A 26,121-nucleotide genomic window follows, 5' to 3' on the forward strand; every position below is an offset into this window, starting at 1 on the left:
CTCCATATCACTCCATAGGTGGAATACCTCCTTCTGAGCTGGCCTGCAAGGGCACACCCCTCTCGGCATTCAAGTACCTGTTGAAGACACGCTTCTACTATGTTGTCTACAAAAGGTTAACTAGTTGATACAACAAGGGCAGCTCTATCTTTACATAAAAATAAAAATATGCTGAAAGTAATACGATCATTTTGAATGATCAGATCACGACCAATCATCCCCTGAGCACTTTACTTTTATGTTGTAACCGTTTCCTCTGCTCTGTCTGTTTGCATTTTTAGTTTAAGTTTTTCAGGGCAGGGACTGTGCCTTCTTTTGTGTTTGTACAGTGCATAGCCCATTACGAGGGCTACTGGAAACAAATAATAAATAAAATAATAATAACATAGTATATGTGTGTATATGTATGTTTGTGTGTGCACATATGGTATGTCTGATTTTTCAGAGAAGCAGAGCATTCACAGGTCCAATTGATTTTAGTGACACTTGTAAGTGCTCAGCACCACTGAAAATCAAGCACAGCCATTAAGATTTTCAACTCCCCCGTCCCCAGGGGATTTGAATGACTGATTCCAATTCATCTTTACTGTGAAATGGATGGCTAAACCCCTTAGAGGCTTTGATAGTCTCAGTCAACATGTGCATGCTGATGGCAGATAGACTGCTACATTATTTGAGGGAACAGGAAAGCATTATTACTTTTAAAAGCTGTGATAGAAACAGATTTCATGTACAAACGTAGGACACAAGAAACTAGCATTAACTTCCATCCCATCATGAACTGTCTTAGGATTTTATAGTGCTGCCCATCACCATAGTATCTAAGTGTCCCTAGTGGATTTCATGGTGTCTCTGGCACTTGCCCTTGTTTGGGGACAAAATTGTAGTTGGGGTAGGGGCTTCTATCTATTTTTCATTTTGCTGTTTTGTATTATTTTATTTGTTGGCTGGGGTGGGGGCAAGGAATTGCTAGGGAGCTGGGAGTGGAAGGGGTTTTTCATATTGTGAGCATCACTCATGGTGGAAAGACTTCCTCAAAGAGAAAGGTTTTACAACATTTCCTACAGATGATCAGGCTATCATTCCAGGCTTCGATTTTAAACTACTGAATGTGTTTATGACAATGCCCAAGGGCTTATGTTGGGAGGGCTTTTCATACAGACACAGATGAAATTTTTTTACAAACTTTACTAACTGCACAGACTTCAGATATGCAAGAATAGCTTTGCCCACCAATGCAACTCAGCCAGCCCTGTGGTGAGAGGCTGCAACTATTTAACTGTGTACAGCTTCACTTCACAGCAGTGAATGCCATATCCCGTGGAAACTGCTGGGGATAGATAGAATGTAGTTATTCGCGTTAGAACAATGGCCAGGATGCTTTGGCTAATGCCCTAAACCTATAGAAGTGCCTGGGAATATTTAACTCTTAGGAAACTGGCCAGTCCCTACGGGGATGTCCTCTAAAGCATGGATAATTTCCAGGACTTAATCAAGGCTAACAAGGGATGCACTGTCAAAGAGCAGGAAACTTCTGTGGCTGCTGAGAGGAGGGTAAGGGCACCTGAGGTTGCTTTGAGTCCTGATTTGCTCCACTTCTCCTTTGCCAGGGATCAATCCCTCTTGACCTGGCTGGCTCCTTTAATGGACAGCTGCCTCCTGCAAATACCAGCACCTCACCCGAGCTCAGGAAGCAGCCGGGGATGGCTGGCAAGCACCTGCAGCAGTATGCACAGGAAGGGATTTCCCAGAAGAGAGCAAGGTGGCCCTTGTGTTGCCTATGGAAGAGCAGACAGGGCATTGAGTGTAGGCCTGTGGGAAGAGTGATGTCCTTTTGATGTCAATAATGGTGGTGAAGAAAGGGCTAGAGAGGAAGGAAGGAGGAGGAGGAGGAAGGAACTGTACAGTAGGGAAGCACTGCTAATGCTGGGGGACAAGGGTCCCAATTTACCTCAGAAATTTACTAAGAAAAAATAGGCTGTGTCTCATGGTCCATGTGGTGAATGACCAGAAGGGGTCACCAGGACTTTGGTTTTATGTCTTTATCTGAAATTTAGCACCCTCCAGCACTCAGTGCCCCAAACAAACTGGGTCACTGTTGACTCGGGGAAGAGAGACACCTACTGACTAAACAACACTTCTTCCTGCTGCAGCAAGGCTTTTCCCTCCAGCCTGTCCCATCTAAATTCTGGCTCAGCCCAATTCTGTTCAGCTTGTGAGATCTAACAGCTTCACAGCCGGAGGGAGCCAAAGTGTAGCTTTAAAAGTACGCAGAATGCTTTACATATCCATTTTGCTGATTTTGGGTTTTTTTTAACAGTGCCACAACACTTATTCAAAAATCAAGCTTGAACCCCATTTTTGGTGGGAATGTCAGAATTCCTTAGCTCTTCCGATCCCTGAAATGATGGTGACGCTCTATGTCAGGTTTGAGCATGGCTTTGCTAATACAGTCTAAGAGTCTGCTCTTGGGCTCAGGGCTAGCTACAGTAGAAATGGTGAATTAAAGACTGGGTAGAAGAGAAAACAATGGTAAAGCAGGAATTTTCAACAACAAAAGAACTACAAAAGACCTTCACAGTAGGTTAAGATATCATAGGGACATCTGATCTTTTTTTTTCTTTGTCTAGGAAAGGCAACACACACACACATACCTATATAGATTAGTTAATGGGAAGTTAAAAATACATTCACATTTCAATGGCCAGGAAGTTTTAAATATTTACATGCAACCACCTTTCCAATTCAACTGGAAAAGGAAATTCACTGATTCCCACATGACCTTTAACATCCTCTTGTTTCCTCCAGTGAGTTGCTGCTGGCCGGTTCACATCAGACTTCCATCCCATTAAGGGGCCATTTTGCAAACAAAACTATAGATCTGAATATACCCTAGTTTTGAATTCAAGAATGCTATGTTTGTGGTAAGCCTAGTTAGACTCTAGTGTACAATTACGTAGCCCTGGAGTTTTTACTGCTCTTTCTTAACATACTCATTGTTCAACCCCTTTTTTATTTGCTGCTGATTGTTATTGTTCTGCAAAATATCCTGTAGTCAGAGTTGTGCTGCTTGACTCTTGGATTCCTGAAATTCTTCCTGTAAAACACAAGGAAAAGAAACCTTGCAAGATGTGAAAGAACAAAAGTAATGAGCTGGTGATTCTGTATTCTGTATACAGTCCTATTGCTTTTATTGACTTCAAGGATATGTTGTCTTTCAGAGAGCAGGACTGTGGTCTTTAGATTAGGATTTCAAGGAACACTACTCCTATAAATTAGTAAAATGTATGAGTCATTGCAATGTTGTGTTTGAGTCAAGACGTTATCAGCCTAGCATAACATTTCAGCATCTGTCCAAAATACAACGCCCTCATTAGCACACTAGTCCTGGGAGGTAAACTATCTGAAGGTTACAACAGGTGCTTTTGTTATAGCAGGGGTGATTCTGGTGTTTTATTGATGCCCAGTATGGACAGTGTGTTAGCCTTAGAGCAGAGAGAGAGAGAGAGAGAGAGAGAGAGAGAGAAAGAGCTATACAACAAAGAGCTTTACAAAGAATATTGGAGTACAGCTGATCAAATACTGTTCAATTAATATAGTCAATGAAGTTCAGGATCTTTTTTCAAATCAATTATTTAATAACTAAAAACAAACTATTCATCCAGCTACAGAGCTGGGCTTCTTATCTACAAATATATCTGCAGATAATTTATTCAATGATTTTTTCATGATATTTTTCAATTCCATTTTTTAAAAAAATACTTTTTTTCATTCCAGGCCCAGCTTCTCTATGATTTCATAGAGATTAGCACTATAGTCACTTGAGAAAGAGAGAGAACACTTTAACCTAGGCATTTGTATGCTTAGGACTAGGACTGATGTTTGAAATGATCAGGCGTTTTTGCAACACAATGAACCTGATTGGTAAACCAAGGCTAAAGAAGGGAAATTAAGTGTGACTGCAGAACTTGATGAAAGGCATACGAATATGGGTGCTGTTCACGAGTCAAGAATTACTGTGGGTGTCAATTAACCCCACAGATCACAGGGTTTATTAGGCTGAATTATTTATCCTGAAGATAAAACACTGGAAGAAAGAAAGACATAATTAAACAGCACAGGCTTGCACAGATTTTAGGCAGCGAACCAAGTTTCCGAACAATTTAATTTATTAGGGGCCTAAATTGTACTAGATTATCAAATCAAGTGGAATAGTGGAAGGCAGTGCATTTTACGTTCAGTGCCCAGAATGTAATAAGTGTGTTATTTCATCCATGCCATGTCACAGCTTGAGTTATGAAGAGAAGGGTATGTTTCCTCTGTAGGATAATTTTCCATTTTTTATCCATTTTCAAAAGCTGTCAAACAGCTGTCATGAGGAAAATGTTTCCAGTTTATCACTGAAGCTTGAAACCTGTTAAATGTGAGCAGAAAGTGGTGCGCTACTTATAGACCCAATACAATGGGAGGAGGCTTAACTGTTTGAAGTCTGTCTTTGTGGAGATTATAGCTGGGCAGAGAGGGACAATGAGAGAGTTTCTCTTGGGAAAAGAGAGACTGACAGGTCTGTGTGTTTTTGTGAAATCAGGAGCACTGCTTACATGATGGGCATCAATTAAAAAACACAAGAATTTGGGGAAATTCCCCAAAGAGCATAAATCCTTCCCGAGAGGGGGGGGATGGTTTTTTCAAGAGTGTTTCCATGAAAAATTCATGCAGTGGATCCATTTGTACAAAAAAGTGTATAATAAATAAATAATCATATTAATCTCGCTGTCTCATAAGACAATAGAATATCCATTTTGGCCACTTAGTTTGAAAAACAGGTCCTGAGTCTGAACATGTGTGAAATTACATCATCTGGAATCAAAATAAGACAAAAGGTTGCACTGTCTCACTAAAAGAAGCAGCTCACACAGTAGAATCACTCACAGTGTCTGGGAAGTAAGACGCTGCCATACATATACAGCCAAGAAACTGTTCAGAGATGAACACAAAGAGGCAGATGAAACACAGTATGAAAATGGGTGATAAGCAGAGATTTGCAGCCATCAGGAAAGGGAGAAGAGGAGGCAGCTGCAAGGACAGGAGGCCAGAAAAAATAGACGAATTGGGCTGGAAATATATACAGTAATGATAACGACTGTGAAAGGATTATATGGAGCTGCAATTAGCTAGCCATGCTCCACTGCTATTCACTTGTGCCTTCCCCCCTTTTCAAAGATTTTCTGTGCAAGAAGAAAGCTAGCTTATTGGTGAAGAGTTATGTATATGGTGCTCAGGTTGAAAAAATAGATGCTCTGGTATGGTCTCTCTTCTTCCTCCCTCCATCATGTAGTCAAACCCAGAGCCCCTTCCCCCAGGGCCACAGACAGGCCACCCTCCACCATTCAGCTCTCCATTTTTTTTAACTGGGAAAACAAAATGGCGATACATTTATTCATGTAACAATTACTATCCTTCAGGGTCAGAATGTTTTTTCTTGTCTGTGGAATTTATTTCTTTATTCCCTTTTTATCTCCCCCCCACACTTTTATCCCCACACTTTACATGTCTATTTTTCTCCCCCATATTTATTTTCTCACCTCTTTGTTTCCTCTTCCCACCCCCTCTCTCAGTTACCTTCCCCTCTCTGCCTGGCCCCCTGAAACCGCTCTCCCTCACCCCCAGCTAGCTGCTGCACAGCTTGCTTTCCTTACCTCATCCGCCTATCCCTGCCAACCAAGTCTCCTTCACTCTCCTCTCTTATATCCTCCTTGAGTGCTCTAGGGAAGGCTCCCAGTCACAGGCTTTTGAAGCCAGCCACCCTCCTCTGGAACTGCCCATATGCCAAGGTGGCATCTTGGGCACAGACCCTTCCATCAATCCGCCCCATTCCTTGCAGCTTGTGATCGAACTCCCAGGCACGTTGCATATAGGGCCTCTTTCTATCAGCCTGGTGGTTTGCTCTGTTAGTGCAAGAGCTAGAACCTAATGGGAGAGCAGCAGTACTCCCTAGGGAGGCAGAGAAAGACCATCAATGCCAGTATGTGGCTGCAAATGCCAGTCCAACACACTACCAGTCCAGCGTGAGCGATGTACATACGGCTCCAAACTGCAGTAATATCAAAGCATGGTAGGAAATATTCAATTTGAAAAAGCAATTAAAAATGAAAGGCTGATGGTTATTGTTAGCGACATGACACAGGTACACAGCACCTTTCAGCCCCAAGCCTTTACAGGCTATACCCTGTGCACACTGGAATAACTTCACCGCTCCAACCCAGCTACATCTGGGGAGAATATTGGCAGGCAGGAGCACAAGATGCTGCGTGACAGTGATGGGACTGTTTGACCCAAGGGCACTGGGGCAAGCAGCCACTTTTTATGTAAAGTGCTTTGAGGTCTTCAAGTTCCATGTACAGGAGGCAGAACCGTAGTGCACAATTCAGGCCCAGATTAGGAGAGTGAAACTCCCATGAATTTGGTCTTTGGTTTTGAAAGTCTTGTCCAAAAGACCCAAATACAGTAAACTCAATTTATCTGTCTCAAAAGGATGAGTCACTCCTGCTTGGATGTGAACCCGTCACTCCAGGGAGTCTAATTATCACAAATGTGTACTTAGACCACTAAGCCATTCCCTCCTGCTTTAATCAACTCTAAAGGAGTCAGTTTTGATCCTAGATGGTAACATGGCACCTGTGATAAAGGCCAAGTATTTAACAAAGTCTCTGTAAGCGCAGTGGCTCATTATTCATATTACAGAAGTTTTAAAAGACTGGACAGTTAAGGAGGTGCACATTGTGTTGTAACAAAGATTACAGTAGCAACACCGTGAATTGCTTCTCAGCTCCAGTCTCGATTTTCCTTCAGCTACACAAAAGGATAATGGAGCAAAAGGAGAGTTAAACAAAATTGTACTTGTTCCAGGCATGTCTCATTCTTAACTGGGTGTTTACTTGAAGGAGATTTCATTTCACATAGCTCTAGCCCAGGTTAATGGGTTACACAGCTGAAAGATCATGACTGTACTAAGATCATCCTGTTCTGTATCCCCAGCATGCGTCCCTGAGTCATGAGGCAGCCTCCCCCAATTTCAGTGTGCATGTATGTGGTGATTGCTCTAGCAAGATATTTCCTTATGCTCGTGCGTGCTGCCTATACACATATGTGCAGGCTCACAGAAAAGGGAGGGAATCCTTAGCTGTCCAGCTGCAGCATATAAGCTGAAAGGTTTATTTGAGAGAGAGATGGTGCCTGTTCAGCAGATCCTAATGACAGCAGAGAGGTTTTTTTCCACAACATTTGGTAAACTTATGGTGTCTGACATTTTTGCACAGTTCAGAAGACATTGTCTCTCATTTGGATTAGAGAAAGTTGAGGGGTAGCCCTAGCCTCATTATAACAAGGCTCATGGCTGGGAGAAGGCATTTTTCACTTTTTAGAAAGGGTGAGCTGCAAAGAAATTGCATCCTGAATCTTTTCTCAGAGATACCATTGCAATTGATAGACAATACTCTGCCTTTATTTCTCCAGAAGAAAAGGAATTGTTTCCCCCATTACCTGAAGGAGATGCAGGCCTCTTACTAACCCAATAAATCTTAAATGTTAATGGACTGGCCGTGTTTGCAGTTTTCTGCTGGAAGGCTGGTTGGCAGGATACCGGCCTGCAGTCATTGAATCATTCCACTGAATCACAGCCATGTTGGCAGGAGCGCATTCTGAGGAAGTTTGCAGTGCTGTCCAACACCTGCTGTTGCCATTGAGCGATATTATGCAAGATCCGAAATTCTATTTATTTAGACCCTCCTTTGATTTTTTTTTATCCTCTTAAGACACTGAAGCCTCAAGTGACAACAACAATAAAACCCACTCCCAAGAGCATTATACAATACTTGGCCCAATGCCAATGAGCTTGTTCTTATAGGATGAAATCCTGCTCTTCTTACTGTGCAAAGATGCCAGGGTGATAGGGGCCATAAAGTACCAAGACAGGCAAGTACTTATGCAAGCAGTGCTACTGAATTCTTAAGGTTACAGGTGCAAGTAAGGCAAGCAGGATTTGGCCAACAGACATTTCATTAGTCCCCTACAAAACCTTTCAGAAGAAAAAGTGAATGTACAAGCCTATGGGAAGCTAGGAAAGGAAGCTACCAAATCCATAGAGAGATGCTGTCACATATCCTGTGATGGACAGTTTTAATCCCCGGTCGGACAGTGACTGTTTCACAATGAGCTATCTTATGGATTACCAAAATCAGAAGCTAACCCTATCTGCACCATGGAAGCTTTCCAATGATTATAGCAAGTTTATTCCATTCCTGGCAGTTCATAAGATCCTATTAAAATCTATATTTAAATGTATATTTTTTTCTGATTATGCTCAGTATGCTTATGTCTCCCATCCCCTAATACACTTCAGTTCCATCCTGATTTTAGTGTTCACTATCTCAAAAACTGTTACAAATATTGTATACTTATTTAAGGTATTTATGTGGTCCCCATTACCACAGTACCTGAGTGCCTCACAATCTTGAATGCATGCAGCCTTACAACACCCTTTTAAGGTAGGACACTGTTATTATCCCCATTTTACAAAAGGGGAACTGAGGCACAGAGGGACCAAGTGACTTGCCCAAGGTCACATTGGAAGTCTGTGGGAGAGCAGGGGATTGAACCTGTGTCTCGCAAGCTAGCACACTAACCTTTGGACTATCCATCGCCTGCAACCTTGCCATTCCCGCTACATGGTGTCATAAAGCAAGGACTTTGAGAGAAATGGCTTTTAAAATTGAGCTGGAATTCAATGGGAAGTGAAGCAAGATGGTAATCAGAATGAACTGCAAGTCACCCCAATTACTAAATTGTATTGTAAATGTTTTTTTATTGAAGATTAATTATGTAAAACTTTGCAGGAATTTCACACAACTGAAAGAAATGCTAATATTTGTACCTCAGCCATGATTCCTTATCTCAGCAACTTCTGAAAGGCTGTATAAGTCCCATGCTGCTTCTGACATATGGTTTCCTTGTTTCTATGACCACGAGTAGCTACAATTTTCCCGTTTGGAGAAAATATTAGACTTAGAAAAATCAAAGATAATGAAGCCTGTTTAAGGCCACTGGGTCATTGACACTTTTCTTTGTTGTGGAAAATGGAAGAAACCTAGAGGATTTGTGTGTGATGTCAGCATGGAATTCAAACAGCTGCTCAGTTTCTGCTGGGAGAGGGAACCAGCTGGGGACAGGTATGAACTTTGCTGTAAGTTTTGAGAAGCCTTTGAAGTGTTATGTAATTATATTCAACACCTTCAAATCTACTGAAAAAAGAACGTATTACACTAGGTGAAACCTATGCTTTAAGGTTCATTCTTTCATGTCTTTCCAGGAGAGGGTTAGTAAAAATACTTTCAGGAGAGTGAATGTTTCTATGCACTAGTCCCGAACTAGTAATCAGTACAAAAATATTTGATCCCCTAAGTCCCACCCCCATCATCACCCAAAAGCCACAAGTCCCAGCAGCACCCACCAGGACTTCCTGCTGGCACTCAGGATCAGCACTTATCGTGAGCGCAGTTGGTGGATGGAGGCGTCATAGGGCTGTCTTTCTGCATGTGTCAGGTGGTTGTCTTCCTGTATAGTGGAGGAGGGAAGGGAAATGGGCAGAAGTGGAAGCATTTTCATTGCAGGGAGAAGGAGAGCAGTTATGCACTAGAGAGGAGTTATGTCTGTCACAGCTTGTTCCTGTAGCTTAGTACCCTGGTCATGCCTCAGTAGTCTGCCCTTGCAAAATGATGATTAGTTGCCAACCAAAATAGTTGTATTGTATCCATGGACTATCAGAACTCCAGTGATCTCAAAGACCGTAATGCTCATGTTTACACCTGCCTCCCAGATGAGGCTTCACTGAGAGGAATGTCAATAGAAAGTGAAAAACCTGAAAAGGATCCGTCTGGTTTGGGACAATTGGTAATGTTCCATTGTGCTGCATGAGAAACCCAGGTTCCGTTCTTGTCATTAGTGTCTCACACTTTCTGAGCTGGCGGAGGCTTGGAACTCTGGAATCCGACAGAAAATGTAGCTGCTATGGAAATCCTGCCACTTCAAATCATTGATGAACAGGTACAGGATAATACAGCATCTCAGTTTAAATCCTGGATTTAAAGCTGAGCTCCGCTCATTGCCAATATTAGGAGCAATATGAGTTGCAAAGTTTGGATCAGGCGCCAAATCCACTTTCCCCAAAGTATGAGGGCAGTGGGTCAGGGAAACTGGCTCGGATTTAGGATTTCCCTTTTATACTCATATATTCCACAACCCCATAGCCCCAGAATGCACTGGGAAATACAATCCTTGCTGCAGAATTGTGCTCCAAAGCTAAGCTGTCAGTTAGAAGTAATAGTGTATCCCTCTTGGTTGTGAAGATAGCCTTGAACACTTGAAATGAATGTAAACTGATGCAGTGTTCTCGTCCTAACACTAGCCCAAGTTGTGAGAGTTGTGAACAGCCCCATACTTTTCAATGTGTTGTTCACTCTGAAACCAGAGAACCTATAAATGTCACTATTCACTAATGATCAGTTTGGCAGAAAAATCCAGCTAATAGGTTAATTCCAGAATCCCAAACTGAGTCCCACGGCTCCACAGGTGCCAAAAACTTGGGTTGTATTCCCCCACCCAGCTCCTTCCAGGCAATCTGTATGATACGGTTATATGGTTTTCAGTACAACAATCTACATAAACTGAAAAATGAGAATATTTTAAAAAGTATTAAAATGTCAAATAAACAACAACAGGGGCCACTGTACTGATTGTGTTTTCATTCCATGTGTTAGTCATTTAAAAACCCCGATTCTTTAATGAAAATAAACCTGCCACGGAATCTACATTCTGTCACAGAGCGCTGCTCAGTCGAAGGACCCTGCTGCCTATTTCGGTCCAGCTTGCCAGTGAGTACACAAGACTTCGTTCTAGAGACAGCCCTGACCTCTGACATTCAGATCCAGATCCAAATCTCCCCTAAGTTCAAACCCAAGGCTGTGGTCTGGGCCCATCTCTAATTAGAACCTGCCTTTGTTTTCCCAGGGTCAGCTGCAATGCTTGGCATAGGCCTCCTGGATATTTAGATGACAACTAATGAAGATTTTTATTAAAGTTGAGTCTCGGCTGGCTGGGAGGGGGAGAGTTGTTTAGCATCAGATGGGAGAGCCAGTTGCCTCTGGAATAATTTTCAGTGCAGAGCTAAAAGAAAGGTAGTGCGGATGCTGTCAGTGCAGGTGCTAATAAGGCCTGCCTGGGGCACAGTGCACAGCTGCACTGGTGCATCCCTTTAAAGGTGACTTGGGCCATTAACATTAACATTTCAGCAGACATTTGACATATTCGATTGTTTTTGTATCGAAAGACACTGCTCTGGGAGATACTTATGCTCAGATCAATGTCTTCAATGCCACTGTCTTCTTATACTGCAGTCCCTTGATGTTTGATATTTAAGAAATACGTACTACAGGAGCACAAGGTAATGCACGTTCTTATTTAAAGCATGTAATCAATCAAATCACTCTGTGTATATACAAACTAATTCAAGGTACAGAGTGCTCACTATGCAAATTAAAGTGTCTGCCAAAAAATATAAAAATAAAGGCCTTCAGAATAAATCTGAAAAGTACTTATTATTCAATGAATCAACCAGCCACCCATTACTATAATTCAGTAGTGCCTTTTATGCTATTTGTCATCTTCTGATGTGTAGAACCCACTACAGTTGCCCACTGCATGGATATCAGCCAAGATCCTGAGAAGTGCCTCCCACCTGCAATTGCTGTCAACTTCAGTACCTCTCAAGAGCAGGACCACAGACAGAGAATAGGAGATGGTGTGAGGTGCTATGAGGTTTCTATTGCCACTCGTTTGGGTACTCCTGCAGAACTGCTGCATGCTTCTCTCTTATGGTATATAATGGCTGTTGAGTGCTGCAGTTGTCCCCAAATAAGTGGCTATAAAATCTTTATAGCAACCCCTCTGTACATGTTTTGTTTATGCCACATATTTGTCTTATTTGCTTTGGGACTTTTTTTTAAAAAAGTCTCTCTGTTTTCCCTCTTTGAAGTTCATCAGTTACCATGGAAATAGTGATGTCACTTGTATTGGTGTACAGTAAGAATATGAGACCACACTCACATTTATATCAGGTTTTATTAGGCATAAATATGGTCACGGATTTGGTATAAATATTATCTTTACATACACATTGCATCTAGTGTACAATTCAACTACAGAGGAGGTGCAGTTGAGGAGTTTGTACTGTATGCTTCAGGTGAACATATTATTACAAAGACATTAAACTTTTGCTGTCATGCTAAACATATTTTTACGTATCTGCCATAATACTTTTTATCATACCAAGTTGGCTAGGAGACTAGCTGACTTGGCCTCAGTAATTCACACTTTGTCACCACCCATCTGGCCTGCAGCAACATAATACACCTGAGCAAGAAGCCTTCAGTGTGTATGAAACGCTAACTAGTACAGAAGGCTACAGCAAGTCTCCTCAGCCACACACACTAGCAGGAGTAGATCAGACCAGACCTCCACTCTCTAAAGTGGTTTCCCATAAAATATGTGGTGAAGTTCAAGGTCTCAGGCCTTATCTTCAACACGCTCCATGGACTGAGAGCAGGATACCTAAAACACTGCCTGAAGCTCGGAGATGAGAACTGTGATTGACAGCTTTGCTCCTCTGGCACAATGGAACACTCTATAATAAGAGTAAAGCTCATCTGCTCAGGTGACAGAACCTTCTCATGGGCCAATCACAGACTGTGGAATGAACTCCACCAGGAACTAAGGACCAATCCAAACCCCGCTTCCTTCTGCTCAAAGTGCAAGGGGCATTTCTTTGCCTTCTCTAATGTACACACACACACATATACATATATATGTAAATGTATAAAATATTAGCTCAAAAACAGTCCACCACATACACTTCTGTTCCCAGGGAGAGGTTGATAACATGACACACAGGCACCGACTCCGTGGGTGCTCCGGGGCTGTGACAAAATGGTGGGTTCTGAGCACCCACCTGCAGCCCCATTACCAGAACTGCCTCTCCCGCCAGCGCCTCCTGCCTGCTGGCAGTCTCTGCCAATCAGCGCCTCCCCCTCCCTCCAAGCACCTACCGCCTGCCACAGATCAGCTTTTTTCGTGGCGTCTGGAAGTGCTGGGGGGGGGGGAGTCAGGGTGCAGCATGCGAGGGGGAAGGGGGCAGAACTGTGTGGGGGTGGGAAGAGGCAGGGAAGGGGTGGGGTGGGGGCAGAGCAGGGGTGGGAAGAAGCAGAGCAGGGGTGGGGCATGGGCGGAGCTGGGGGGAGCACCCCCTGGCAGATTAGAAATTTGGCGCCTATGACATGACGGATGTTAATTATGGCACTTAATGCGCGACTGGAAGGTGCTCAGATGTTATGGTGATGAGCATGGGTATAAGAACCTATATATAATGGAATACCAAATTTCTTACCTGTGTTACTAATACTGCATTAACTTTGAAAGAAATTTTAAAATCCCCATTTAGGTGATTTGTGTACTCTTTGCACCTCACTTAACTGAATGATGAAACTAGACTAGTCAGTTTCATTTTGTCTCTGGTACAGTTCACCCTACACCAGCACTGAAATAGTGAAATATTTGGGTTACAGTATTTCAGTATCTCCTCCAAACCCCCCTCCACTCCACCAGCTACGCCAGCCATGACCTCCAATTTTTCAGCTTCCCACACAACCACCTTTATGCTTTCTTCTGCACCACCCTCCTGAATGGCCACTAACCTCTCTTTCAAATCCATCCTCAACACTTACATCTGCCACGATGCCTTCAAGAAATTATGAGAAAAATGGCTCAGTCCAATGGCAGTTGGGGACAGTTGATACACAAACACACACACACACAAACACCTATAATCTTGATTCAATATTGTATTCCTTGACACAACCCTTAGGGATGTGGTGTCTCTTTGCAAATTATAAGATCCTCTGAGGATGGTCAGTGCCTGCCTGTATGTGTGGACAGTGCTCTGGGTGCTAGCGTAATAAAATAATCAACCATAATACAAATAATTTGATGACATTAATAAACAAAAGTCCATTTTCACTGCATTTTTTTAATGTAATCAAAAAGCATTTCTCTAAATATTAAGGACCAGATTCTTGACCCCACTACAGCTACTTTGTGCGAAGCAACCAGAAAGCCAACCAAGCCAGCTCTCCAGAGAATACCACTTCTGGGTGGCCTAGAGTTAGAATATTATGCCTATTTCTCCCCTTTCCTCTTGCTACTGATGAAGAGGGTATATCTGGGATTGAAGAGCTGTGGTTAGGAAGTGCCTAAATACACGATTGAGGCTCTAACAAGCACTGCAGAACCAGATTAGTACTTGGCAGTCCCAGGATCAGGGAGCCATGAAAGCAAGTCCACTAGTGTATGAAGGATGATCTAGCAAATAACATCAGAGGATGTTGGCTTAGCCACAGACTTCCTGTGTGACAAGTCACTTAATCTATCCTGTTCCTCAATTTCCCATTCCCCTTCGTATTTCAGAGGAGTGTTTTGAGCAGAAAATTCATTCATGATTGTGAGGTGCTCAGATGCAGTGATAGGGGCCATATAAATACATAGACAGAACTACCACCCACTGAAAGGCCATGTGTGGAGAAACAACCCAAAGATCTGAAGTTAGGGTTCATAAAAGCTTTTTAGTGAAAGACCTAAATTTTGGGTCTAAATAACTGTCAATATGATTCATATTTTAGAAAAAAATCATATGTTAAAAATCCTACCATGTAATGTTTGAAAAATGTGTCAATTTTCAAAATATTTGCATACATTATGACTGCTAAGTTTTGGCTTATTCTTAAACACAGGATCTGTTAATTTGACTGCTTTTTGTCAATGCACCTAGAAATTATGAATGGCAAGGTACTATTAGAGCGTGGTGAGGCCTATGAAGTATTTTTCAGCATAGTATGAATAAATACCTTTTATTTATTTGACAAGTACTTTCATTTGCATGGCACGCAACTCCTATCTTAAAGTAGCTTTTTTTTATACACCTGAACAATCAGGCTTCATGCTGAGAACTAGGCAGAGAGTGAGGGAGCAGAATCCAACCCCACAACCTGGTGCCAGGTCAGCGATGGGACAGGTCTGGGTCACTGCTATGGCCACTGTTTTCCAGCCTGTGACACACACTCCTTGTGGATGCCAGATAAGACAATCTGTCAAAGTTTGCAGCTCGTGCCACAACTAGTATTCCCTGAAAGATGCTATGGTTGGCCATGCCCATGGTAACCCACCTTTATCAACTAGTGCGACCTCAATGTCTCACAGTCCTGGATCCACAGCCTGAGCTTCCCACTGTCAGGGACCAGACCAGCTAGGAACAGCTGCTGGCCAGCTCTGACTAGCTGTGCTTCTAGACAACCAATGAGCCCAGCTGCACTGCCTGAGAACTCACCGAGTGTCCACAGCTCCTGAGTGGCTACTGGTTTAGCAGTCCTGCTTATAAGTCTGGCCCCCACAGCAGATCAGTGTCTGCTCAATGCACCCCATGCCCTCAGCTGTGCTTGCCCTTCTTCCAGTCCCTGCTCCTGCTCTGTTACAGCCCCCGTTCCCCTCTGAGTTCAGGCACCTGGCTTCGACCCCTAGTTCTGCCTCTGGCTTATGACATCGATTTACCCACCCCTATCTCTGGGCCCAGTTCTGACATTTGGCTTCTGCCCCTCTGGTACTCACCTTCAGTTCATTTCCCGGACTCTGCTCACCCTGGACCCAGCTCTACCCAGTAGGCCAAACTCTCTTTCACCACTAGGCCTGGCCACCCATGGCTTTGTCAGCAACAGTTTGAGTAACTACAAAGGCCAAGGGCCCATCTCCCCAGCATGGACCACACTCAGGCCAACACTTCCCTGGCAAAGCTTGCAGACATGTAGACACAGGTGTACATCCTACAAGTGGAAAAAGTGGCCAAAAAAGCCCAGGTGGCTTCATCAACAACCCCAGCTCTTGTCCCCTGGGAGCTAAAGGTCTCACTTCCAGACAAGTTTAGTTGCGATCGTGGACAGTTCTGTGGTTTCCCAAACCAATGCCGGCTCCTCTTCTTGCTTTACCCCCAATCATTTCCCACAGATCAGGCCCGAGTAGGGGCCACCGCTAGTCAGCTCACTGGGGATGCATTGGCCTGGACCTCCCCACTCTTGGAACAGTCCAGCCCCTTCCTGGGCCAGTTGGAGCAGCTTCCTCAGACCATGTCAGTTATCTTTGGTGACCCGCGCCACACCGGGACCACGGAAGCTGTGCTACAAATGCTATAGCAAGGGCATTGATTGGCACCCAATACACAGCTGAATTCCCTTGCCTCTCCACGGACACTGAATGGAATAAAGCCATGCAGCACCATCAGTTTCAGATTAGTCTAAACAATGATATAAAGCAGCGTTTCTCAATTTGGGATCCGCGGACCCATGGGGGTCTGCAAGGGTATTCCACGGGGTCCATGGGCCCCGCTGATCAACTCCTCCCCCTCCTTCCCTCTCTCCCTCCCAGCAGGAGCCTGGGGCTAAGGCAGGCTTCCTACCTGCCCTCGTTCCGCGCGGCTCCCAGGAGTGGCCGCCAGCTCCTTGCGGCCCCTAGGAGGCCAAGGAGGCTCTGCATGCTGCCCCCGCCTGAGTGCCGGCATTGCAGCTCCCATTGGCTGGGAACCACAACCAATGGGAACTGCAGGGGCGGTGCCTGCAGGTGTGGGGGCAGTGTGCGGAGCCTCTGACTAGGGGCCACAGGGACCTGGCAGACGCTTTCTGGGAGCCATGGTAAGCACCGCCGGGACCCCGCACTCCAACCCCCTGCTCCAGCCCAGAGTCCCCTCCCACACCCAGACTCCCTCCTGGAGCCCATACCCTGCAATCCCCCCTCACATCAACCCCCTACCCCAGCCCTGAGCCCACTCCTGCACCCCAACCTCCTGTCTCAGCCTGGTGAAAGTAAGTGGGGGGGGGGGGGAGAGCGAGCAACAGCAGGAAGGGGATGGAGCAAGTGGTGAGAGGCCTCTGAGATGGGGCAGGGCCCCATGAAGATGCAAGGAAGGGGTCCCTGAAAAATTTTCAATGAAAATGGGGGTCCTCAGGTTGCTAAAGTTTGAGAACTGCTGATATAAAGGACAAACTGGCATGTGTCGAGTCCCTGGCCCAATAATCCAATCACCCTATATATCAGAATTGATGACCACTTTGCCAAGCAGCGCCATGAACATGGTGCAGCCCCTTGAGCCCTGACAACACCTTAACCTCCTACTTCTCAACAGCACACCCTGCTCCAGGACATGGAACCCATGAATGTCAACCAGGCCCACCCATGCCTGTCTGAGGCTGATGCTGAACTTCGGGCCTGTGTCTGTATTGTGGGGCAGTGGACACTTCACCTTGAGATTCCCTGCAAAGGTCAGACAAGCTTCAGGGTCAGTCAGTACACTTTTTCTCCTCGTGCTGCCAATGATTGTGGCTTCCCAAGAGAGAACCGGTATCTTCTGCCATGTATGTCATCATCTGGGGAATCCCTGCTGTGAAGGAATGGGCCCCTGGGAGTTGGGCACACCCCCAACTCTACTGCCTGCCACTGCCAAAATACCTCAGAAGTACCATAACTTTGCAGATGTATTTGACAAAGGAAATGTGGACACCCTGTCCCCACACTGCAAATACAACTGCCCAATCAACTTTCAGCCAGGTATCAAAAGTTCCTTTGGCCATACATACACCCTTTCCAAACCAGAGCTCCAGGCCTTTGTGGCTATGTGCAGGCAAATCTGCAGAAAGAGTTTATCTGGTCGTCCACCTCAGCAATGGCCCCAATCTTTGTTAAATCTCAGTGAGATGATGGTTAAGAACTGTTATCCGCTTCCCCTCATTCACAAACTCCTAGACCGATTACACTCTACCCAATTTTTTACAAAGTTAGATCTCTGTGGGGCCTATAACTTCCAGATGCGAGAAGGAGATGAATGGAAAAATGCCTTCACAGCCAGTATGGACATTTTGATTACTTAGTCACACCGTTCGGGCTATGTAATGCTCCTGTGACCTTTGAGCACTCTATCAATGATATTTTCTAGGACATGCTGAATCAGTTCATTGTTATTTTTCTCTATGACATTGTTATTTTTTCTGATGATCAAGTAAAGCATGATCAGCACATACAGAGGGTCTTAGAAAGGCTTCGCCAACACCACCTGTATGCCAAACCAGAGAAATGCTAGTTTGATCAGGATACAGTAGTGTTTCTCAGCTACAGCATCTCCCCTGAAGATGGACCCACACAAGATGCACCCATTTTCAACTGAGCAGTACCCCGGGACACCCAGGGAGGCCAATGCTTTTTGAGCTTTGCCAGTTTCTGTAGATGGTTCATTAAGGGTTTCTCAGGCATGGTCACCCCAGTCACAGCCCTTCTGTGCAAGGGAGCCCATTTTTCTTGGTTCCCAAAGGCACAAGCAGCTTTTGAATGCCTAACACAGAAATTCATCCCAGGCCCCATTTTGGTTCACTCCGACCTGGGCTAGCCATTTATGACAGAAGTGGATGCCTCAAACTTCGTGCTGGGAGCAGTCCTCTCCCAAATGGCAAGCTCCGATGGTCAGCTTCACCCTTGCACTTTTTACCCATGCAAGTTCACCCCAGAGGAGCAAAACTATGACATCCTTGATAAAGAGCTACTGGCCATCAAAGCAGCCTTCGAGAAATGGTGGCAACTCCTGGAGGGTACCGGATTCCTAATTCAAGTCCTCACTGACCACAAAATCCTGGAATTCCTGAAGATGTCTTGGTACCTAAATCAGTGACAGGCCCACTGGTCCCACTCCTTCACACGATTTGACTTTCTGGTGATCAACTGCCCTGCAACCAGGAATGGGAAGGCAGATGCATTATCCCAAAAGGGGAGTATTGCAAACTTAACCAAGAGACACCATCCAGGATCCTGAAACCACTGTCCACGACCTGCTCCCCAGTGATCCCTTTGCAGTTAAGATCCACCGAGCTCTAGACAATGCAAACACTCAGACTGCCTTGACTTTCACCATCCATGAAGGAATTCTGTATCAGAAGGGGTGCACCTTCATACCTGATGGTCAACCCCAGCTGCAAGTCCTACGAAACTGGCACAATGCTCCTCTGATGGGTCACATTGCTTGATTCAAGACCCAGGCCCTGGTGTCGAGGAGTTTCTCATGGCTGGCCCTCAGCACTTCGGAAGCAACTTATGTCCGGTCCTCTGACCTCTGTGCCCAGACCAACACCCCCACCCATGAAACCACTTGGTCTCCTTCATCCCTTGCCCACCCTACCTCAGCCTTGGGCTATCATGGCGATGGACTTCATCATGAATCTATCACCTGCCCAATGGTACACCACAGTTCTAGTGGTAGGGAACACCTGACAAATATGGCACATTTTATACCACCCAGGAAACTGCCCATCTGTTCAAAAACAACATCTTTCACCTTCATGGATTTCTCACAAGCAGAGTATCTGACTGGGTGTCCCAGTTTGTTTCCCACTTTTGGCAGGAATTTCTGCACCGCTTGGGCATCAAACTTCACTCCTTGACGGCTTACCAATGGTCAGACAGAGAGCCTAGGGCAGTACCTATGCTGTTTCATAAATTATGACCGGGATGATTAGCTGGCCCTCATTCGCCATGCAGAATTTGGATACAACAATTCCATGCATACCATGACACAGCAGACCCCTATCTTTGCCAATTATGGGTTCCACCCCTAGTAATACCTCAAAATCCTTCTCAGTCCACCCATGCTGACCATTGCTGACCTCACCATACACATCCACTGAGTACACCAGGAACTCAGGCACTGATAGAGGATGCTAAGACAGTATACAAATGCCACACCGACCGACACCATCAGCTGACCCCGAACCTCAAGGCAGGGGATAATGTTTGTCTGTCCACCCAAATCTGAGCTCCACCTGTCCAGTTAAGGAAACTGGACCACAAATACTTGGGACCACTTGCAATCATGAAACAATTTAACCTGGTAGCCTTTTTGATTGTGGCTGCCAGAATCCCTGAAGATCCACCCGGTGTCCCACATCTCCCTCCCTCACTGAGAAGCCCTTCCCACACTACACTACTTGTCCCCTTCCGCTGATAACTAATACAGAGCCAAAAGGAATATGTGACCAGCAGATTCTGGACTCATGCCAAATCCGGAGAAGACTCCGATATATGATTCCTCTAGGCCATATCCCTCCCAGTCAGTATTTGTGGGAACCTGAGGAACACATCCATGCCCTAGACCTCCTACATGTCTTCCACCAGGTCTACCCTGAGAAACCTGGCCCAAGGTCTCCTGGGAGGCCACTCTGAAAGCTGGGGGTGCCATCAGGTACTTAATTGCGCTGCTAGGCCATCAGTAAACCCCACTGTACTGCCTTAGAACTCACCAAGTGGCCACAGCCCTTGAGTGGTTGCTGGTTTAACAGTCCTATTTATAAGTCTGGCCCCCACAGCAGATCAATGGCTGCTGGATGCATCCCATGCCCTCAGTTTGCTGGCTCTAGTTCCCATCCCTGCTCCTGCTTGCTCCAGCCCCCACTACCCTCTGGCTTCAGACTTCTGGCTTTGACCCCCCCACCAGCTCTGCCTCTGGCTTGCAACTGTCTGGTTGACTGCCTGGTTCTGGCATTTGGTTTCTGTCTCTCCAGTACCGATCCCTGACTCCACCTCGGACTCACAACTCCAGTTCACCCTCTACCAGCTCTGTCATTTGGCTTCTGCCCCTCTGGGACTGATCCTCTGCTTGTTTCCTGGACTCCACCCACCCTGGACCCAGCTGTTCTAACCAGTAGACTGAAATCTCACTTTCATCACGAAGCCTGACTGCGCACACCTTGGTTGGCAACACCCATAATGCTGCAGCCAACAGTCCAGCCTCAACTCTGGCAGCTGCTGGTAAAAGCTCTCAGGCTTCAGGGCAGAAGCCAATCACTAACTGCCCGGTCTTAGGAAGAAACTTTCCAAAGGGACAGTTTATCCCAGCTTTTCCATTACAGAGTTTCATGCACCTTCCTCTGAAACATGGTCTCCTCTATGGCAATTCCTATGTTCCTATGAATGTATACAGCAGGTGGAGATGATATGACAGTTTCAGCTTCGGGTCCACAAGTTACAGAAGAAATCACATAATTCAGAAGCAAAATTTAGGATTTTATCATTAATTCAGTGTGAGAATAAAAGTAGTAGGTCAGTACCACCCGTTTCATATAGTGCTTATTTTGTCATGTTTTTAAGGGCCAGATTATGGGCTAGGCTGTGCAGTCATATAGGTGCTTAAGAGGGAGTGGGAATCCTGTCTCTGCATCCCTATGCAGTCTCCCTGGACCTTGACTCTGGATGGTCAGCAGGCACTTGTGTACTCATTACTGCCCACACTCAAGCAGATAGGCAAGGAGTGGGCAGAGTTCCCCTACCCAGGGTGGAGGTGGGGTTGTACTGCTGCTGGTGAAGGCTAGTAACAGATTTTTACACACAATGCAAGGAGGGAAAGGGAACAACACATTGCCTTTCTGACCACAATTCTCACAATCCCCAATTCCCTTGTGCTTCTCCTGAACCACTCTTTACACAGGGCAGATTGGAAAACCACAATCTAGCTCTACGTGAATGTCCTTTTCACAATTTTTAATGAATTCCAACATGGAAATTCTGCAGCTAAAAAAGATATTCCTCCCACTGGGAGGGCAGCGAGTTACCAGGAAATCTTTCTAGGCTGGAGTTTCATTGCCAGTGTTGTCAGATTGACAGCTAGAGGCATGGTTGAGTTTCAAGAGGCAGACATGTATGTGTGTGATGCCCTCGACAAAGAACACGTTTGACAATTGCAATGTTTTTGTTTTTGAGATGAAGAAAGAGTAGGCACTGTGGAAGGGTAATATTTTTGACAAGCATGCTGGGTCGTGAATGATGAGCTTGTGGGCTAGTGTACTGCACTGCTCTGACTGCACAGAGAAGGGATACATAGACTCTGTGGGTATGAATATATTTAGATCACAAATCTGGCAAATAACGGCACTTATCAAGTGAATTTATTTTCAACTACTATAGCACTGGAATCTAAACAGATATATATACATTTTTGCAGTATATTATCTAGATGCTATGGTGATAGGAAAACATAGACAGATAGCATGAGGACATTGTGTAGCATGGTATAAAGTTTTACCAGCACGAGTGCCGCTGAATGAGTGCAGATGAAACCTTTATATCACACCATTTTGTACTCTGTACAGGCACAATTCAACAAAGCATTTAAGCAGGTGCCTAAGTCCATCCCTATTCAGCAAAGCACATAAGCACCTGCTTAACTTTAAGCACTGAAGTCAGTGGTACTTAAGCACATGCCTATAGTAAAGGGACAGGCTATTAACCTGGACTACATGCTACATATTTTACAAGAAAATTATTTTAGGAACATTTTAGAGAGTTTTTAAAAAAATTGTTGGGACCATTTTTTTTTTATTTCTCTCCACTTGTAAAACCAGATGCCTTCGTTACTAGCAGTCCATCTGTGCAGGGCTTAGAAGGGGAGAAAGATTAAACCCAGGTATCTAAAACCATTTGAAAGATGGCCAAAAATAGCTCTTTCACACATAAAAATGTCATGACTTTAAAGTCCAGTGTTTTGAGAGAATTCAGAGCTAGAAGCAAACCCTGAGTATCTCACTGGAAAGCTGTGAATCTCCCCTTTCCAATGGTATAAAGCTCTCATTTTTAACCTGAAGAATCATGAATTACTGGATCCTAGAGATGACCCTGATGGACGACTGAACATCGCATACCCTTGGTCTTGCGGCAGGGTAATATGGGGGGGGGGAGATTCTATATTTGAACATAAATGAAAAAATATTTTAGTGGCACATAGGTTTTTCAAAATAGAAGCTCTTTTGAAGCTGCTTAGGGGATGTAATGTTGGAATAAGTCTTGGTCTACACTTGAAAATTATATCCACATAGCTACCTCAGTCAGGGGGGTGAAAAAAACCACACCAGTGTAGCTATGCCAGCATAACTCCCAGTGTAGACACAGCTATGTTGATGGAAGAGTGCTTCCAGTGACATAGCTAATATCATTCAGGGAGAGGGTGTTGCTACACCAAAAGAAACACCCCTTCTGTGGTGTAGGCTGTGTCTAAACAACACGGCCATGTTGGCATAGCTATGACAACATAGTCTCTGTAGTGTAGACGTATCCTAAGTCCCTTTGGGAAATGAATTTTGATGAAGAGGTCAAAAGAACATGGTCCTGCAATTGATCGGCTGGGTACCACCATCATATATCTGAGTGTGTGCTTACATGCATGCATACCTATGTATAAACATATGCCCAAAATTCCAATAATAAATGTCAGTGTAAGTAATTTTTCTTGACATTTTTATACCCTTATTGTTAGCTCAGCTGAGCATTAAATAGCCCCATGAAAAGATATTGTTTTCCATGAGCAATAAAAGTTAGATATTACTCTGTGAAGCTGCAGATGAGTCATTGCTGAAATCAGCAGCTATGCCAATAGCTTTGATTATAGATATATATGAATACATTTTGCTTTCTACTGACACCACTGGAAGGAAGAGTGTAGGACTCGCAGGGACCTGAAAAAGGAGCTAGGAGAGGAGAGAAGGAAAAGACAGATCCCAGAAGAGGGATTTTGGAAAGGGATGAGGGAATGCAGAAGGGGAAATAAACAGTCTTCTCATTTTCTTCTTTATTTAGTGTGACTTTATAGTTGGATTCAGGATCAATGTGTTCACTAGAAATATCCTCACCAGCTTCTCCCTGAGACCCCTTGGCAGGCTAACTGATTTGGACTTTGAAACTTGTTGGGCTAGCCTGACCCAGGGGAAATTCCTTCCCGACCCTAAATATGGCAATCAGTTCGGCACCATCACAGTCAATCTAGTACCAGCCCCCACTGCCTCTGGAGCTTACCATCACCACTATCCAACGCCATGGCAACATTTACAGAAGTGCTGTCAGGATGACAAACAATGTCAGTGTGGTGACAATGGAAGAAATGAAGAGAGGGGCGATGACTAGGAGCCTAATCAGACTCCCAACTTACTCTAATGGGAATGGGAACCAGCCCTAAATTAAAATTTTTTTGCACCACTCTCAACTTAGGAAGAGAAGCTTCCTGCCTACAGCCCCACAGGAGCATCTGTATGAGCTTCAGCCACTGTAAGGTCCATGATGTTGGCACAGTAAGTCCAGCCACTGGATGAAGAGCTCTAATAGATGGTTTCAGCTACTCCAATGTTCGCCTATCCATTCAGAGACACAACAGTCCAGAGAACTTCCAGGGCTAGAAACAAATGTTAATGGACTAGAATTCCAAGAAACTCCATTTGTCTTCATTAACAAGGAAGGCGGGGCTTGAAATCTCAGCACTCGCTTGTGTACAGTAGTAACACACTTGTCTTAGCCTACCCCAGGCTTGGAATGAATGAGCACAGTATAAACACAGAGACAGATGGTGATCTGAGCCCCTCAAAACTGAAAAACAAAATTAATTCCACATGCATTTTTTGAGCAGTTCTGTTGTATTAATTTAAATGTACTATATGGGCTCAAAGACTTAAAGGTGTTAACATGACCATGTTACTGTCCAGTGACAACAGTACCTCCTGCCTTCTTAATGCCTGGAGTTGACATCTTGCCAGGTATAACAAGGTGGCTTGCCACGTTCCAGAGAACCTGGGGTTATGCCAGCCCTGATGACTAGATATAAGCCCCCCCTGAGAGGATTCAGGTGATTGCAATATAAAAGTCAGCAGGAAGCTGCAGGGAAAGGAGTGGTTGAGAGAGTAGCTGAGACTGCCAGAGGCAGGAATCATAGAACCATAGGATTAGAAGGGACCACACGGGTCATCTACTCTAACCCCCTACCAAGATTCAGGATTTGTTGGGTCTCAACCATCCAAGACAGATGGCTATCCAGCCTCTTTTTGAAAACCACCAGTGAAGGAGCTTTCACAACCTCCTTAGGCAGTATGTTCCCTTGTCCTACTGTTCTTACAGTTAGGAAGTTTATCCTGCATTGCGTCTTGTCCTGCCCTCTGTGGTAAGACAGAACAACTTTTCTCCACCTTTTTTATGGCAGCCATAAAACTTGGCAAACTTGAACAGGTACAGAGGACTACTAGGATGATCCGAGGAATGGAACACCTGTCTTAGGAAAGGAGACTCAAAGAGCTTGGTTTGTTTAGCCTAACCAAAAGAAGGCTGAGGGGAGATATGATTGCTCTCTATAAATATATCAGAGGGATAAACACCAGGGAGGGAGAGGAATTATTTAAGCTCAGTACCAATGTGGACACAAGAACAAATGGATATAAACTGGCCATCAGGAAGTTTAGACTTTAAATTAGACAAAGGTTTCTAACCATCAGAGGAGTGAAGTTCTGGAACTGCCTTCCAAGGGGAGTAGTGGGGGCAAAAGACATATCTGGCTTCAAGACTAAGCTTGGTAAGTTTATGGAGAGGATGGTATGATGGGATAACATGATTTTGGCAATTAATTGATCTTTAACTATTCATGGTAAATATGCCCAGTGGCCTGTGATGGGATGCTAGATGGGGTCGGATCTGAGTTACTACAGAGAATTCTTTCCTGGGTGTCTGGCTGGTGAGTTTTGCCACATGCTCAGGGTTTAGCTGATTGCCACATTTGGGGTCGGGAAGGAATTTTGTTGTCCAGGGCAGATTGGCAGAGGCCCTGGGGGTTTTTCACCTTCCTCTGCAGCGTGGGGCATGGGTTACTTGGTGGAGGATTCTCTGCACCTTGAAGTCTTTAAACCACGATTTGAGGACTTCAGAAGCTCAGACATAGGTCAGGGGTTTGTTACAGGAGTGGGTGGGTGAGATTCTGTGGCCTGTGTTGTGCAGGAGGTCAGACTAGATGGTCATTTTGGTCCCTTCTGACCTTAACGTTTATGATTCTATATCATGTGGGACTGTGTTAAAAGCCTTGCTGAAGTCCAGGTATATTATAGCCACTGTATTCCCCCTATCCACCTAACCAGTTAC

This window comes from Lepidochelys olivacea (genome assembly GCF_965140295.1).
Source record: "Lepidochelys olivacea isolate rLepOli2 genome assembly, chromosome: 3".
Classification (NCBI taxonomy): Eukaryota; Metazoa; Chordata; order Testudines; family Cheloniidae; genus Lepidochelys; species Lepidochelys olivacea.